The sequence below is a fragment of the Ornithorhynchus anatinus genome, chromosome 1 (assembly GCF_004115215.2).
Source record: "Ornithorhynchus anatinus isolate Pmale09 chromosome 1, mOrnAna1.pri.v4, whole genome shotgun sequence".
NCBI classification, from domain to species: domain Eukaryota; kingdom Metazoa; phylum Chordata; class Mammalia; order Monotremata; family Ornithorhynchidae; genus Ornithorhynchus; species Ornithorhynchus anatinus.
In genome coordinates, this window is record NC_041728.1 from 114,602,493 (window position 1) to 114,615,270 (window position 12,778).

The window sequence follows — 12,778 nt, forward strand, 5'->3', positions numbered from 1 at the left end:
TGAGCACTTACCATGTACAGGGCACTGTACTAAGCGCTTGGAATGGACAGTTCGGCAGCAGAGACAATCCATTCGTTCCACTGGATTTATTTTCTGCTAAAACTTGATGAGCATCCCCTGTTAGAGCAACACTACTAATCAGAATGATTCACTCATTCATTCATTCAGATTTATTGAGCAATTACCATGTGCAGAGCACTGTACTAAGCGCTTGGAATGGACAATTCGGCAACAGATAGAGACAATCCATTCATTCAACTGTATTTATTCTCTGCTAAAACCTGATCAGCTCCCCTGTTGGAGGGACACTAGTATTCAGAATATTCATCCATTTATCCATTCATTCATTCATTCATATTTATTGAGCGCTTACCATGTGCAGAGCACTGTACTAAGCGCTTGGAATGGACAATTCGGCAACAGATAGAGACAATCCATTCATTCCACCTGTATTTATTTTCTGCTAAAACTTGATGAGCATCCCCGTTAGAGCAAGGCTACTAATAAGAATAATTCATCCATTCATTCATTCATATTTATTGAGCGCTTACCATGTGCAGAGCACTGTACTAGGCGCTTGGAATGTACAATTCAGTAACAGATAGAGACAATCCATTCATTCAACTGTATTTATTTTCTGCTAAAACCTGATCAGCATCCCCTGTTAGAGGAACACTATTATTAAGAATAATTCATCCAATCATTCAACTGTATTTATTTTCTGCTAAAACCGGTTTAGCATCCCCTCTTAGAGGGACACTACTATTAAGAACAATTCATCCATCCATCCATCCATCCATCCATCCATCCATCCATCCATCCATCCATTTATATTTATTGAGCGCTTACCATGTGCAGAGCACTGTACTAAGCGCTTGGAATTTACAATTCAGCAACAGATAGAGACAATCCATTCATTCAACTGTATTTATTTTCTGCTAAAACCTGATTAGCATCCCCTCTTAGAGGGACACTGCTATTAAGATTAATTCATCCATTCATTCAACTGTATTTTCTGCTAAGACTTGATGAGCATCCCCTGTTAGAGCAACACCACTAATAAGAACAGTTCATCCATTCATTCAATCGTATTTCTTTCTGCTAAAACTTGATCAGCATCCCCTGTTAGAGGGACATTACTATTAAGAACGATCCATCCCTTCATTCAACTGTATTTATTTTCGGCTAAAACTCGATCAGCATCCCCTGTTAGAGGGACAGTGCTAATAAGGACAATTCATCCATCCATTCATTAATACATTCATTCATTCAATAGTATTTATTGAGCGCTTACGATGTGCAGAGCACTGTACTAAATGCTTGGAATGTACGATTCGGCAACAGATAGAGACAATCCATTCATTCAACTGTGTTTATTTTCTGCTAAAACTTGATGAGCATCCCTTCTTAGAGGGACACTGGTATTCAGAATAATTCATCCATTCATTCAGCTGTATTTATTTTCTGCTAAGACTTGATCAGCCTCCCCTGTTAGAGCAACACCACTAATAAAAATAATTCATCCATTCATTCTACTGCATTTATTTTCTGCTAAAACTTGTTGAGCGTCCCTTGTTAGAGGAACACTGCTAATGAGAACAATTCATCCATTCATTCAATTGTATTTATTTTCCGCTAAGACTTGATCAGCATCCCCTATTAAAGGGACACTACTAATAAGAATAATTCATCCATTCAATCGCATTTATTTTCTGCTAAGACTTGATCAGCATCCCCTGTTGGAGCGACACGACTTATAAGAATAATTCATCCATTCATTCCATTGTATTTATTTTCTTCTAAGACTTGCTCAGCATCCCTTTTTAGAGGGACAATACTAAGAACCCTTCATCCATTCATTCATCGTTCAATAGTATTTATTGAGTGCTTACCATGTGCAGAGCACTGTACCAAGCGCTTGGAATGTACAATTCGGCAACAGAGAGAGACAATCCGTTCATTCAACTGTATTTCATTTTCTGCTAAAACTTGATTAGCATCCCCTCTTAGAGGGACACTACTATTAAGAACAATTCATCCAATCATTCAACTTGTATTTATTTTCTGCTAAGACTTGATCAGCGTCCCCGATTAGATCAACTTTACTAATAAGAATAATTCGTCCATTCATTCCATTGTGTATTGATTTTCTGCTAAGACTTGATCAGCATCCTCTATTAGAGGAACACTACTCATAAAAATAATTCATCCAGTCATTCGATCATATTTATTTTCTGCTACGACTTGATCAGCATCCCCTGTTAGAGCGACACTACTAATGAAAACCATTCATTCATTCAATCATATTTATTGAGCGCTTAATAATCATTTGGTATTTCTTAAGCGCTTACTCTGTGCCAAGCACTGTTCTAAGCACTGGGTAAATGCAAGGTAATCAGGTGCTCCCAGGAGGGGCTCACAGTTTTAATTCCTATTTTCCAGATGAGGGAACTGAGGCACAGAAAAGCAAAGTGACTTGCCCAAAGCTTACTATGTGCTACACTAATAAGAAGCAGCATGGCTCAGTGGAAAGAGCACAGGCTTGGGAGTCAGAGGTCATGGTCGTCAGTCTGTGCCTCAGTTACCTCATCTGTAAAATGGGGCTGAAGACTGGGAGCCCCACGTGGGACAACCTGATCATCTTGTATCCCCCCCCACCCAGCACTTAGAACAGTGCTTTGCACATAGTAAGTGCTTAACATAGCCATTATTAGTATTATCATTATTATTATTAAGAACAGTGATAATAATAGGGAAGCACTATGGCTTAGTGGGAAGGCTTGGGAGTCAGAGGTCATGGGTTCATTCATTCAATAGTATTTATTGAGCGCTTACTATGTGCAGAGCACTGTACTAAGCGCTTGGGATGAACAAGTCGGCAACAGATAGAGACAGTCCCTGCCCTTTGACGGGCTCACTTGTCAGCTGGGTGACCCTGGGCGAGTCTCTTAATAGCTCTGGGCTTCAGTTCCCTCATCTGTAAATAATAATAATAATGATTATGGTATTTGTTAAGCACTTTCTAGGTGCCAAGCACTGTTCTAAGCACCGGGGTAGCTACAAGGTGATCAGGTTGTCCCACTTAGGGCTCATAGTCTTCAGCCACATTTGACAGATGAGGTAACTGAGGCACAGAGAGGTTACGTGGCTTGCCCAAAGCCACACCGCTGACAAGTGGCAGAGGCGGGATTAGAACCCACATCCTCTGACTCCCAAGCCCGGGCTCTTTCCATTAAGCCATGCTGCTTCTCCGCTGCTTGTAAAATGGAGATGAAGACTGTGAGCCCCACATTGGGGCAACCTGATTACCTTGTCTCTACCCCAGTGTTTAGAACAGTGCTTGGCACACAGTAAGTGCTTAACAAATACCATTATTATTATTATGATTATTATTATTAAGTGTTTACTATATGCCAAGCACTGTACTAAGCACTGGGGTGGATACAAGCAAGTCAGGTTAGACACAGTCCCTGTCCCACATGGGGCTCACAAGCTCAAATGCCATTTTACAGATGAGATAACTGAAGCCTGGAGAAATAAAAATGATAATAATGATAGCCTTTGTTAAGCGCTTACTGAGTGCCAGGCACTGTTCTAAGCACTGGGGTAGATATAAGATAATCAGGTTGGACACAGTCCCTGTCCCACGTGGGGCTCACAGGCTCAATCCCCATTTTACAGATGAGGTAACTGAGGCCCAGAGAAGTGAAGTGACTTTCCCAAGGTCTCACGGCAGACAAATGGCAGAGTCAGGATTAGAACCCATGACCTTCTGACTCCCAGGCTCGTGCTCTATCCACTCCACTACTCTACCCTGAACCAGGAAGCAGGGTACTGCCAAGGACCTAATGGAATTGCGATATATATAAACAGCTCCCGCAAAGGGACCCGTTTCTTTAGAGGAAAATTACAGTTAACGTTAGTTTTTAGAGACCCACTGAGTCCAGAAATGGAGAAGCATGGGTCTGGGAGTCAGAAGACCTAGGTTCTAATTCTGCCTTCACCACTTGCCTGCTGTGTGACCTTGGGCAAGTCACTTAACTTCCCTGTGCCTCAATTTACCTCACGTGGAAAATGGGGGTTAAGACCGTGGACTCTACGTGGGACGTGAACTTGTCCAACCTCATTAGCTTGTTTCAATCCCAGCACTTAGTACAGGGCCTGGAACAGAGTAAGCATTTAACCAATACTGTAAAAAAAGAAAGAATTCTGTATATGGATGAGATAACAATAATAATAATGTTGGTATTTGTTAAGCGCTTACTATGTGCAGAGCACTGTTCTAAGCGCTGGGGTAGATATAGGGTAATCAGGTCGTCCCACGTGAGGCTCACAGTTAATCCCCATTTTACAGACGAGGGAACGGAGGCCCAGAGAAGTGAAGTGACTTGCTCACAGTCACACAGCTGACAAGTGGCAGAGCAGGGATTTGAACCCATGACCTCTGCCTCCCAAGCCCGGGCTCTTTCCACTGAGCCACGCTGATACAACCTGTTGATTTAAGATAATAATGTTGGTATTTGTTAAGCGCTTACCATGTGCAGAGCACTGTTCTAAGCGCTAGGGTAGACACAGGGGAATCAGGTTGTCCCACGTGGGGCTCACAGTCTTCCTCCCCATTTTCCAGATGAGGTAACTGAGGCACAGAGAAGTTAAGTGACTTGCCCAGGAGAACAAAGGATGCGATTTAGGTATCTTCAAACATATTTGGATCCCAGAAAACTGAAGCTGCCATGATCATTCATTCAATCGTATTTATTGAGCACCTACCGTGTGCAGAACACTGTACTAAGCGCTCATCCTATCCCTCTTGGATTACTGCCTCAGCCTCCTTGGTGACCTCCCAAACTCTTGCCTCTCCCGACTCCGGTCCATACTTCACTCAGCTGCCCGGGTCATTTTTTTAGACCGTAAGCCCGTCAGAGGGCAGGGACCGTCTCTATCTGTTGCCGACTTGTTCGTCCCAAGCGCTGAGTACAGTGCTCTGCACATAGTAAGCGCTCAATAAATACTATTGAATGAATGAATGAATTTTTTTAAACAAAAGCGTGCAGGACGTGTCATCGCCCTCCTCGGAAAACTCCAGCGGTCGCTCACCCACCTCCGTAACGAACAAAAGCTCCTCACCGCTGGTTTTAAAGCAGTCCATCACTCTGCCCCCTCCTACCTCCTCTCGCTTCTCTCCTTCTACAACCCAGGCCCCACACTCCGCTCCTCTTGTGCAGTTTAACCTTCTCACTGTGCCTCCATCTCGCCTGTCTCACCACCGACCCCAGCCCACATCCTGCCTCTGGCCTGGAACGGCCCTCCCTCCTCAAATCCGCCAGAAAATTACTCTCCCTCTTGCCCCCCAAAGCCTTCTTCCTGAAGGCCCGTCTCCTCCAAGAGGCCTGCCCGGATTAAGCTCCACTTTCCCTCATCTCCGGCTCCTTTCTGCGGCACCCAGACTTGCTCCCTTTGCTCTTTGCCCCCTCCCAGCCCTACAGCACTTTATGTACACATCTGTAATTGTATTCATTTGCCTTGACGTCTTTCTTCCCCCCTCTAGACTTCACGAGTTCGAATCCCGGCTCTGCCACTTAATAATAATGTTGGTATTTGTTAAGCGCTTACTATGTGCAGAGCACTGTTCTAAGCGCTGGGGGGGAGATACAGGGGAATCAGGTCGGCCCATGTGGGGCTCACAGTCCTCATCCCCATTTTCCAGATGAGGTGACTGAGGCACGGAGAAGTGAAGTGACTTGCCCACAGTCACACAGCTGACAAGTGGCGGAGCGGATTCGAACCCATGTCCTCTGACTCCCAAGCCCGGGCTCTTTCCACTGAGCCACGCTGCTTCCCGTATTGTCCGCTGTGTGACTGTGGGCAAGTCACGTCACTTCTCTGTGCCTCAGTTACCTCATCTGTAAAGTGGGGATTAACTGTGAGCCTCACGTGGGACGACCCGGTGACCCTGTATCTCCCCCAGCGCTTAGAACGGTGGTCTGCACATAGTAAGCGCTTACCAAATACCAACATTATCAGACTATGAGCTCACTGTGGGCAGGGATTGTCACTGTTCACCGTTGTATTGTACTTGGCTTAGTGGAAACAACAGGGGTTTGGGAGTCGGAGGACACGGGTTCTAATCCCGGCTCTGCCACTTGTCTGCTGTGTGACCTTGGGCAAATCGCTTAACTTCTCTGTGCCTCAGTTACCTCATCTGTAAAATGGGGATTAAAACTGTGAGCCCCATGTGGGACAAGCTACATTCCCAGCGCTTAGTACAGTGCTCTGCACATAGTAAGCGCTCAATAAATACTATTGAATGAATGAATGAATGAGTGAATTACCTTGTGTCCACCCCGGCGCTTAGAGCAGTGCTCGGCACATAGTAAGTCCTTAAAAAATACCATAACTATTATTATCATTAATTTCCCAAGTGCTTAGTACAGTGCTCTGCACACAGTAAGCGCTCAGTAAATACGAATGAACGAATGAATGAATTAATTAATGATTCTGGCACTCAGTTTTCATTATTTTTCCCCAAGGGTCAAATGAAGTATGTCAATCATACTTTATTGAGCACTTACAGTGTGCAGAGCACTTTATTAAGTTCTTGGGAGTGTACGATAACTCAGAGTTGGTCCCTGCCCACAGAGTTCACAGTCTAGAGAGGGAGACAGACATTATAAATGAATTATGCTTCTCAGAATTAGGGTGGGTCACTTCAGAATTCATCCATTCATTCATTCAATAGTACTTACTGAGCGCTTACTATGTGCAGAGCACCGTACTAAGTGTTTGGAATGTACAATCCGGCAAGGATAGAGACAATCCCTGCCCATTGATGGGCTTACGGCCTAACCGGGGGAGACGGACGGACAAAAACAAGACAACTTAATCACGATAAATAGAATCAAGGGGATGTACACCTCATTAACCAAAAAAATAGGGTAATAAAAATATATATATAAATGAGCATAGTGCTGAAGGAAGGGGAAGAGAGAGGGGGAGGAGAGAGAGAAAGGGGGCTTAGCCGAAGGGAGGGGAGGAGGGAGGGAGCAGAGGGAAGAATTGAAGAATCCAGGACACCTCTTTGCCAACTCTTCCCCTCTACATAGTCAATCGATCAGTTTATTTATTCAACAATAAATTTAGCAATTTATTTAGCACCTATTATGTGCAGAGCCCTCTACTAAGCACTTAGTACAGTATAATACAACAGAGTCGTTAGACACTTTTCCTGCCCACAGTGAGTTTACAGTATAGAGAGGGAGACAGACATTAAAATAAATTATAAATGTGTAGATAATAATAATAATAATAATAAATGGTTACGGTACTTGTTGCCGAGCACCGTTCTAAGCACTGGGGTAGCTTCAAGGTAATCAGGTTCGACACAGTCTCTGTTCCACACAGGGCTCACACTCTTAATCCCCATTTTACAGATGAGGTAACTGAGGACCAGAGAAGTGAAGTGATTTACCCAAGGTCACACAGCAGACATGTGGCAGAGCTGGGATTAGAACCCATGACCTTCTGAATCCCAGGCCAATGCTCCATCCACTAAGCCACAGCGGCTTCTCCAGGTACATAAGTGCTGTGGGGCAGCAGCCAGATAAGAGGATCCCAAGCCCCCCGGGGCGGTGGAACGAGAGAAGGGGGTCTGGCGGGATGAGATATGGGGGTGAGATGGAGTCAGAGCTGACAACCGCAGAGAATGATTTTTTCCAGAGAGTCTGTAGGCGTCAGGCTGGCCGTCCCCATGTGAACAGGATGCCATCCCAGCCCCCACAGTGTCTGCTGGGGAAGCACGTGGAAGTAAATACCATAACTATTATTATCATTACTTTCCCAAGTGCTTGGAACAGTGTTCTGCACACAGTAAGCGCTCAATAAATAGGATTGAGTGAATGAATGAATGATTCTGGCAGTCAGTTTTCATTATTTTTCATTATTTTTCCCAGTGTGGACTGGGCCTTGCGTTAGCCCCCTCTCATCCAACCGTTCCCTCTGAGCCGATTTGCTTCTAGGCCTGTTCGTCTCCTAATCACCTTTTTTAAGTGAATGAGAGTAATTCCTGTGATTGGAGTTCCTGGGAGTGATAAAATACTAAGGAACGGAATTTGTTGGGCCTTCAGGCCCGGCTCCATTTTTTCTTCCAAGCCGCCGTTTACTCCAAGCGGGCGCATCACGTACTCATTCATTCATTCAATAGTCTTTATTGAGAGCTTACTATGTGCAGAGCACTGTACTAAGCGCTTGGAACGGACAAATCGGTAACAGATAGAGACGGTCCCTGCCCTTTGACGGGCTTACGGTCTAATGGGGGGAGAGCCTCTCTCCTTTGTTTAATTTTGTCTGTCTTATCCGCAAGTTTGGTGTTTTAAGGTCCGGAGACAGGATGAAGCCAGGTCAGGATTCCTAACCTGCTTATCAGTTGTGTTTGCCCACCAGATCCCTATACTGGAGAGAACAAGGCAGAGCCCAGTAATTTCCCCAGGTAGAATTTACTGCCGTGTGTCTTAAAGGTACGTACAGTGAACTGTGCTCTTCGATCACATGTGAAGGTAGGATGCTCTACCAACTGTATCTAAAGAAACTCTGTATTGCTTGAAGTTGAGCCGGCCTTAATTAGTAGAAGAATCTCTGCCCATCAACCACCACCCCCTACTAGTGCTAGAAGAAGAGCTGGCAGTAATAAACTCGTCTCTGACGTACCATTCTGAACACAAGGCAGAGTCCCTGAAGTTCTCTTCACCCTCGTCCACCGCTCTTTTTCTGCCAGTAAAAAAATTTAAAAGGCCATCGTTTTTATTTCTCCCGCTTGTAAAAATCATTCTCTGTAGTAGGCAACCCTGGCGTCACTCTTCGGTAGAAACCAAGATAGTAGAAGGAGCCTGGGCTTTTAAAATAAAATGATCAGTCAAGAAGTCTCTGCTACCTTTTCCAGCAAGATTTTCTTGCTTGATTTCCAACCCCCAGACAACCTCTAACGCTTGTGCATTTATTGATATCCAACCTTAGCACTCGTGAATATGTAGTCAACTGCGTATTCAATTATTTCTTCTCTGATTCCACTACTTGCAGATATTTTGATGTCTGTCTCCTGCGTGTGTTTGTAAACTCCTTATCGGCAGGGAACACTTCTGTGGCATTTGTTAAGTGTTTACTCTGTGCCTAGCACTGAACTAAGCACTGGGGTAAACATAAGATAATCAGGTCAGATACAGTTCCTGTCCCTCCTGGGGCTCACAGTCAAAAGGGGAAGGAGAACAGATGATTAATCCCTATTTTACAGAGGAGGAATGAAGATACTGAGTCTCCTCGAAGGTCACACAGCAAGCAAATGATAGAGCCAGGATTAATCAAGCAGTCGATCGACCATATTGACTAAGTGCTTACCATGTGCAGAGCACTGAACTAAGCGCTTGGGAGAGTACAATATAGCAGAGTTGGTAGACATGTTCCCTGCCCACAAGGAGCTTTCATCTAGAGGAGGAGACAGACATTAGAGAAGCAGCGTGGCTCAGTGGAAAGAGCCTGGGCTTGGGAGTCAGAGGTCATGGGTTTGAATGCCGGCTTTGCCCCTTGTCAGCTGTGTGACTGTGGGCAAGTCCCTTCACTTCTCTGGGCCTCAGTGACCTCATCTGGAAAATGGGGATTAACTGTGAGCCTCACGTGGGACAACCTGATGACCCTGTAGCTCCCCCAGCACTTAGAACAGTGCTCTGCACATAGTAAGTGCTTAACAAATACCAGCATTATTAATATGAATAAATAAATCATGCGCTTGTACATAAGTGCTGTGGGGCTGAGGGCGGGGTGAATAAAGGGTGCAAATCCCATTGCAAGGGTGACGCAGAAGGGGGTGGGAGAAGAGGAAATGAGGGCCTAGATGGGGAAGGCCTCTTGGAAGAGATATGCCTTCAAAAAGACTTTGAACTCAGGATTAGAACCTAGGTCCCCTGATTCCCAGGCCCAAGCTCTTTCCACTAGACCAGGCTGCTTGTATTTCTGCGTACTTTCCCAAGCACTTAGCAAGCATATTTAGGGTTTCCAGTCATCTGGTTTTAAATCGGAGAGTAGAGTTTTCAGTACGGGTACAGCCTGGACTCTGATGTCAGGCATTTTAATTTTAAGCTGGCAGCCCCCCTCCACCATGGCCCCTTCTGCTGATGCAAGGCCTGTGATCAATGGGTCTTGGATGGGGGAGGGAGGGGATAAGGAGCCCCCCAGAGAAGTGCCCCCCAGAGAAGTGCTTTAGGATTGGGTGGGCTTGGAGCACACCGACAAAGCAGGCCTTGGACCGTCATCACATTCTGCTAGATAATAAATTAATAACTGTGGAATTTGTTAGGCAATTACTGTGTGCCAGGCACTGTACTGAGCACTAGGGTAGATACAATGTAACTGGGATGGACACATTCCCTGTCCCACACTGGGCTCCCAGTCTTAATCCCTACTTTGTAGAAGAGGCAACTGAGGCCCAGAGAAGTGAAGTGACTTGCCCAAGATCACACAGTAGACAAGGATTAGGACCCAGGTGCCTCTGACTTCTAGGCCTGAGTTCTATCTACTAGGCCACGTTGGATGCCCGGCATTACTCGTGTGAGATCATGGCATCAGTGGGTCAGGTCTTTTGGCATTGTCCCGAGAAGGTTTCAGTAGTAATTTAATTAATAATAATAATCGTGGTATTTGTTAAGCACTTACTCTGTGCCAGGCACTGTACTAAGCACTAGGAAGGATACCCTCGGATGGATACAAGAAAATCAGGTTGGATACAGTCCCTGTCTCACGTGGCGCTCATAGTCTCAATCCCCATTTTACAGATGAGGTAACGGAAGCACAGAGAAGTGAATTGACTTGCCCAAGATATTATTAAGATATTATGGTATTTATTAAGCACTCACCAGTTATCCAGCATATTGCTGAGCACTAGAATAATACAAGATAAATATCATGGCTATGACTGCTGGAGAGCGGACAGACCATCTGAAAACCATCTGTCCAGTATAAAACCATTCATTCATTCATTCAATTGCATTTACTGAGCCCTTACTGTGTGCAGAGCACTGTACTAAGCGCTTGGAAAGTACAATTCGACAACAGATAGAGACAATCCCTACCCAGCAATGGACTCACAGTCTAGAAGGGGGAGACAGGCAACAAAACAAAACAAATAGGCAGCCTACTCAACGTTGGGAGGAATCACGCTGGGATAGAAATGTGTGCTTCTTCATTCATTCATTCATTCGCATTTATTGAACGCTTACTGTGTGCAGAGCACTGTTCTAAGTGCTTGGGAGAGTACAATATAACAGTAAACATATTCCCTGCTCACAGTGAGCTTACAGTCTAGAAGAAGGACTCATGGTGCTCCTCTTTAGCTCTCCTACTACAAGTCTGTCCACTAGTACTCAGCGTGGACCAGCCAGGAGGGATGCAGTCAGTGAAGAAAAAGGAGCAATTTGGTCTAGTGGAAAGAGCGTGGACCTGGAGTCAGAGGACCTGGGTTCTAATCCCAGATCTTCCAATTGCTTTCTGTGTGACCTTGGGAAAGTCACAACTTCTCTGAGTCTCAGTCTCCTGTTCTCGTTCCTACTTAGACCGTGAACCCCATACACAACAGGGACTGTGTCAACCTAATTGACTTGTAACCACCCCAGCGCTTAGAATAGTTTTTGACACATAATAAGTGCTTAACAAATGCCATGAAGAAATAGAAAACAGGATGGCTGAGTATCGGAGGTGGTGTGGGTGAAGACGATGTTTCCAGTGGCTGGCTGAGTCAAGATTGGGGATGGGCTGGGGGAGAGGGGGAGGTTTGGCTCAGGGCTGCCATTTTGAGAGCTACAGGGGCAGGGACTGTGAAGGCCTTGGTATGAGAGACTCCAAGTTTTGGAGCTTGGGGCTGGCTGGGACTGGAGAAGGAAGAAATGGGAGACATCAGGCCCTCCCCAGGGCCAGGCGCAACCCTGAGGACCATGGCTGCAGCTGGGGCGGGTGGGTAGGGGGAGGAGTCCCTTGCCCAGCTCAGGGATCAGAATGTGGAAGGACAGGAGGGCAGAGATTCTGCCAGGGCCTGGGGCTGGGGACTGGGAGGGGAAGCCAGGCTGGGAAGCCACTGGCTAGTGAAGGGGACTAGGTTGCCCTCGAGGGGCAGGGGGAGCCACTGTTGGCTCCTGGGATGGGGTGGGGTGGAATTCATCTCCGTCCTCAAACCCCACAGACCGCTATCAGTTTCCCTCTATCTCCCACCCCAAAGCTGGTGCCATCTTCCGTAGGCTTATTGGCTTCTTGATCTACTTCCTGTTCTACTATCCTATGCATACTATTTCTAAATTTGTCTTTCTCCCTATTTAGAATACAAGCTCCTTGAGGGAGCTCCTGTTATACTTAGTTCAGGGCTTCGCACTCTGTGAGTGCCCAATAAAAACCATCAGTTAATTTAATTAGGGCAGTCATCCTACCCTGCAGAGAGTCAGGCTCCCAGCCTAGCAGGGGCTTGTGGGTGGATTAGCCCTCGCAGAGACCAGACTAACACTCCTCCAGCATCCAAGCATAATAATAGTAATAATAATTTTGGTATTTGTTAAGCACTTACTATGTGCCAAGCACTGTTCTAAGCGCTGGGTGGATACAAGGTAAACAGGTTGTCCCATGTGGGGCTCACAATTTTAATCCCCATTTTACAGATGAGGTAACTGCGGCACAAAGAAGTTAAGTGACTAACCCAAGGTCATACAGCAGAGAAGTGGCGGAACCCACGACCTCTGACTCCCAAGCCCGT